This window comes from Piliocolobus tephrosceles, chromosome 18, assembly GCF_002776525.5.
Source record: "Piliocolobus tephrosceles isolate RC106 chromosome 18, ASM277652v3, whole genome shotgun sequence".
NCBI classification, from domain to species: domain Eukaryota; kingdom Metazoa; phylum Chordata; class Mammalia; order Primates; family Cercopithecidae; genus Piliocolobus; species Piliocolobus tephrosceles.
In genome coordinates, this window is record NC_045451.1 from 32,745,399 (window position 1) to 32,751,528 (window position 6,130).

The following is a 6,130-nucleotide window of genomic DNA, read 5'->3' on the forward strand; positions in this document are numbered from 1 at the left end:
AAGAAACAACAACCAGGCCTGGCGTGATGTCTCATACTTGTAATCCCAGTACTTTGGAAGGCTGAAGGGGGTGGATCACTTGAGGTTGGGAGTTCAAGACCAGCCTGGCCAACACGGTGAGACCCCATCTCTACTAAAAACACAAAAATTAGCCAGGTGTGTGGTAGGTATCTGTTATCCCAGGTACTCAGGAGGCTGAGGCAGGAGAATCACTTGAACCCTGGAGGCAGAGGTTGTGGTGAGCTGAGATTGCGCCACTATACTCCAGCCTGGGCAACAGCAAGCCCGTCTCAAAAATGAAATAAAAAGAAACAACAACCCGATGTCATGTGGGACCTAGATTGGGTCTTACTTTGTTTCTGTTTTTTTGTTGTGACTGCTTTCGTTTGTCTGTTTGTTGAGACAGAGCCTTGCTCTGTTGCCCAGGCTGGAGTGTAGTGACATGATCTCAGCTCACTGCAACCTCTGTCTTCCAGCTTCAAGCAATTCACATGCCTCAGCCTCCAGAGTAGCTGGGACTACAGGTGTGTGCCACCATGCCCTGCTACTTTTTCTATTTTTACTACAGACAGGGTTTCACCATGTTGGCCACGCTAGTTTTGAACTCCTGGCCTCAAGTGATCTGTCTGCCTCAGCTTCCCAAAGTGCTAGGATTGCAGATGTGAGTCACCGTGCCTGGCGGGTCTTGCTTTGAACAAACCAACTAGAAAGGACATTTGGGGAACAACTGGGATGACTGAAATTGAGGTTAGGTATTAGAAGAAATGAAAATGTATCAACACGGTAAAATTGAGATTAACTGGAAAAAAATCAGATTATGAAATAGTATGTACAGTATAATTTCACCTGGTAAGTGTATGTGTATATACATACATGAAGTATATATCTCACACTATGCTAGAAGGATATATATTGAAGGCTAATCTTTTGGAAATATAAGGATTTTATTTTCTTAATCTGCTTATCTGCTATATCTGACTTTCTACAAAACACATATAAATAATTTTAAATTTTTGAATAATTTAAAATTTGTACTTGTTATTTATTTATTGAGATAGAGTCACTCTGTCGCCCAGGCTGGAGTGCAATGGTATGAACTTGGCTCACTGCAACCTCTGCCTTCCAGGTTCAAGCGATTCTCCTGCCTCAGCCTCCCAAGCACCTGGAATTACAGGCACATACTACCATGCCCGGCTAATTTATTTTCTTTTTCTTTTTCTTTTTTTTTTTTTTTTGAGACAGAGTCTTGCTCTGTCGCCCAGACTGGAGTGCAGTGGCACGATCTTGGCTCACTGCAACCTCTGCCTCCCAGGTTCAAGCCATTCTCCTGCCTCAGCCTCCCAAGTAGCTGGGACTACAGGCGTGTGCCACCACGCCTCGCTAATTTTTTGTATTTTTAGTAGAGAGAGACGGGGTTTCATCGTGTTAGCCAGGACGGTCTTGAGCTCCTGATCTCGTGATCCACCCGCCCAGGCCTCTCAAAGTGCTGGGATTACAGGCATGAGCCACCTTGCCCAGCAACTTTTTCTATTTTTAGTAAAGACAGGGTTTCACCATGTTGGCCGGGCTGATCTTGAACTCCTGGCCTCAAGTGATCTGCCCACCCTAGCCTCCCAAAGTGCTGGGAATACAAGCGTGAGCCACTGTGCCTGGCCAATTTTAAATTTTTAAATAAATAAATTGCTCTGGCTGCTCTAGATGGATTACACAGGCAATCAAGAGTGGAAGCCAGTTGTCTAGTTGATCAGCAATATGCTTTTCAGTATCTGTTTCCCAAGTCTAGGTGGAAGCCAGATTCTTGCTGGAAATGAGGCTTCTCCTTCATGGGAATCCCACATACATGGCCAAAGAGATCTTATGGCTGGGAGCACAAACTGGGTATGTTAAAGGGCTTGATATTCTCCAGGGTATTTTGTTGTCTAACAAAGCTGGTTAGAGATTTGCACAGGTCCACGGAGCTGCTCAGTAGAGGGAGGATCTGGAGGAGTGCTATCTAGCAGCACAAAGGCAAGGCACCAGCCCTCTTTGAAGTTATACAAAGGCCCAGCCAGGGAAATCACAAGCACACACACATATCCAACATCAGTTAATGACAAGATGAGAAAGAAAATGTACTTTTAAATTTGATCTTAAAACAATTCACACCTCTTAAAAATTATGCAGAATAAGCTGGGTGTGGAGGCTCACACCTGTAATCCCAGCACTTTGGGAGGCCAAGGTGGGTGGATTACAAGGTGAGGAGTTTGAGACCAGTCTGGCCAATATGATGAAACCTCGTCTCTACTAAAAATACAAAAATTAGCCAGGCGTGGTGGCACGTGCCTGTAGTCCCAGCTGCTCAGGAGGTTGAGGCAGGAGAATTGCTTGAACCTGGGAGGCAGAGGTTGCAGTGAGCCGAGATGGTGCCACTGCACTCCAGCCTGGGCAACAGAGAGAGACTCTGTCTAAAAAAAGAAAAAATATATATATAATAATAATAAGCAAACTTTGCAGCTTGAGGAAGTAAAGTGTCTCACAAACGGAATGAAATCCCTTAGGAAAGCCTAGTGAAGAAAAATGTCAGCTATTATCCTAACTCTGGGAGGTAAGGGAGAGACAGCCAGGCCACAGAGAGGAGCAGCCAGCAGCCCAACGTCTACAGACGCGAATAAAAGGACTCCAGCCGCCTGAGTAAGGGATTACATTTTCTGATTGTTGCGAAAAGAATTCCCCTTTCCTAGCTAATAAGGCCAATTTCTAAGTGAAGCTCAAAACAGCATTGTATGGGAGGCTCAGAATGAGAAGAACAAAGTAAATCCCTGGTAAGGGATTAAGAGTTTCCTCTCCCCCCACCACCCTACCCTACTGCCTGCTCTCCTGGAGGCCCAGGAGCCAATCCTCTAAAGAGAATTCTACGAGGGGCAGGAAGAAGTGGATGATAATGCTGAAAGACAGAGCATTGAATACTCACTCATCTGAAAATCCCCAAAGACATTGCTTTCTAAGAAGATGGTCAGAGTAATCCATACTGGCCAACTGATTTAATGTGCCACACTGACAAACCCTTTCCTAAGAAGTTATAGCCTCAACTAAAAACAGTTGTTTGGACAAACTGTCAAACTCCTGCAGGGCCCACTTGACATCTGTCTTTGTCAGGTCAGTGAGGAAAATGGCTATTACTTTGAAAAGGCTAAGGGTTCTTGTTTCCTGCTGCTCCCAGGAGATCTGCAGAGTAAGCGAAGTCTCGAAGCCTCGGTGGTTACCATTAGGCAGAACCCAATAGAAGTCCTCGGGAGAGCCGTGTTTAAATTCAGCACTTGCCCAAGGCCTGCTAATCGCTTGAGGTCAGGAGTTGCAGACCAGCCTGGCCAACATGGCAAAACCTCGTCTCTACTAAAAATACAAAAAATTAGCCAAGCATGGTGGCAAGCACCTGTAATTCTAGCTACTTGGGAGGCTAAGGCAGGAGAATGCTTGAACCCTGGAAGGGGAGGTTGCAGTAAGCCAAGATTACACCACTGCACTCCAGCCTGGGCGGCAGAGCAAGACTCCATCTTAAAAAATTAACTAATTAATTCAGCGCTTGCTATTCCATTCCCACCTTCTTGGCCTTTGCCTGAATTTCTGCTACAGCTATCCTGGTGCTCTGCTTAGAACTCAATCCCGTGTTCCTGGCCTCACCAGTGTACCCAGCCTCAGCACCAGAATAGTCCTCCTCAACACAGTTTTCATTAGGTCCGCCTTGATGAGTTCAGGCAGCAGCGAACGCGGAACGTGATGTGGTGGATCAAGCCCTGAGAACAGAGCCAAAGCTGGGGCGAAGAGAGACAGCTGACCAAGAGACAGACTGCCGGGGGCAGGACAGGAGGGCAAGACTAGAACAGAGAGTACAAGATCATCCGGAAACATGGCGGCCTGGGTAAGAAGCCGGGAAGGCATGAAAATGTGCAGAACTGGCAGCAAGGACCGTGGCAAAGAGCACAGGATTCAAAGGTATTAATAGAACTAGGCTCACATCCTGGCTCTATCCCTTCTGAACCTCAGTTTTCTTATCTGTAAAATGACACATTAATACCTGCTGCAGTGTACACTGCGATGTGCTTCCCATACACCTCCCAGGAATGAAGGACTCAGTCTCCCTCTGCTGAGAGTGCTTGGTTAGTCCTCTCTGAGGATTGGCTGAAGAAGACTGCCCCACCCAAGGTCACACCTTCTTCCTGGGGCCGCCCACAGCCAATGACTGAACCATAGGGGAGGAACAAATGCCCAGCCCTACCCGCAACGTGAGGCAACTGCGGGAATCTTCAGCTACTGAATCCTCCTGGGGTGGGGGAGTAGTGTTGGGGTTACGTCAATCCCCTCTTCAGTTCGGCTTCCTGACGCTGTCTTCCAGTGTGGAACGCAGGCGCACGGTTTGCTCTCTGAGTCCGTTTCCTGGGCAGCCCAGCTTGCCACAGCCATCTCATCCAATCATGAGGTTCCGTTAACCTAGGTTTGTTTTGTTTTGTTTATTTTTTTGTTTATTGTTTATTCTTCATTTGTTTTGAGACAAGGTCTCACTCTGTTACTTAGGCTGGAGTGCGGTGGCACGATCTCAGCTCACTGCAACCTCCACCTCCTGGGTTCAAGTGATTCTCATGCCTCAACCTCCGGAGAAGCTGGAACTACAGGCATGTGCCACCACTCCAGGCTAATTTTTGTATTTTTTGGTAGAGACAGGGTTTCACCATGGTGGCCAGGCTGGTCTGGAACTCCTGACCTCAGATGATCTGCCCGTCTCAGCCTCCCAAAATGCTGGGATTACAGGCGTGAGCCACCAAGCCTGGCCCGTGAACTATTAATAGTAAATGTAAAGCATCCAGCCACAACATGTGGTATAGGCTTGAGTATCCCTAACCCGAAAATCCGAAATCCGAAATGTTCCAAAATCCAAAACTTTTTGAGAGCCAACATAACACCGCAAGTGGAAAATTCCATACCTGACTTCACGTGACAGGTCACAGTGAAAATGCAGGTGCACAACCCAGTTTATTTAACATACCCAAGAAACAAAGACCCTCCCAGTGCCCTTCAGCTGCACTAGGTGCAGGCTGGACGCACCAAGGGCAGGTTCCCCTCAGTGATGTCCCACATGGATCCAAGACCTATGTGCATTATTCATTGCAATTTTTTTACTTATTCTCTGCTCTATGGTATAAAAATATTGAAAGATAATCAAATTATTGAAAGAGGGAAAGTTCTTTTTTACACAAGTGCAATATAAAAAATGCTAATGGAATAACAGAATTACAAAATCATCATTTTTCAACACCTGATGACATAATGAATGTAGGCACTGAACTTTAATATCTCCTGAAGCAATTAGATGAAAAGCTGATGAGGAACGTCATAAAGAAGGGGTCACAGCAACAATTCCTGAACTCATTTGCCCATCTTTTTGTTTGTTTGTTTGTCTTTGTTTTTAATTTTTGGTTCTGTAAACGGTGTCTGTGTTACCCAGGCTACAGTGAAATGGCATGATCATGGCTCACTGCAGCTTCAGACTCCAAGGCTCAAGCAATCCTGTCACCTCGGCCTCCCAAAGAACTGTGATTACAGGCATGAGCCACTGTGCCAGGCCAACTGCCCAGTGTTAATATCAGTAAAACTGAGACAATCAGATGACATTATGTACACACAAGGCAAAAGGAGAGTCAAAAATAATATAAGTAGTTTATTTGGGCCAAGTTTGAGGATTGCAACCTGGAAGCGTAAATTCAAATTGCCTTAAATATGTGCTCTGGTTAGCAGCAATTACAAGTGGATTTTTAAAGGAAAAAAGAAGAGGCAGTTTCTAAATTGTTTACCAAGAATTTACAGTAAAATAATACAAGCTAGCCGGGTACGGTGGCTCACGCCTGTAATCCCAGCACTTTGGGAGGCCGAGGCATGCAGATCACGAGGTCAGGATATCGAGACCATCCTGGCTAACATAGTGAGACCCCGTCTCTACTAAAAATACAAAAAATTAGCTGGGCGTGGTGGCATATGCCTGTAGTTTCAGCAACTTGAGAGGCTGAGGCAGGAGAATGGCTTGAACCCAGGAGGTGGAGGTTGCAGTGAGCAGAGATCGCGCCACTTTGTGTGTGTGTGTGTGTGTGTGTGTGTGTGT

At 46.0% G+C, this 6,130-nt stretch overlaps 1 long non-coding RNA gene across 1 annotated transcript; it reads right to left on the reverse strand.

Annotated features, from left to right (window-relative positions):
• Nucleotides 1–1,654: 1,654 nt before the first annotated feature.
• Nucleotides 1,655–4,089, reverse strand: LOC111539783. Its single transcript, XR_002730777.1, has 2 exons — nt 4,055–4,089; nt 1,655–3,773 (listed from the first exon to the last, which is right to left on the reverse strand). It is a non-coding gene; the product is annotated as an uncharacterized LOC111539783 (long non-coding RNA).
• Between the last annotated feature and the right edge of the window lie 2,041 nt (nt 4,090–6,130).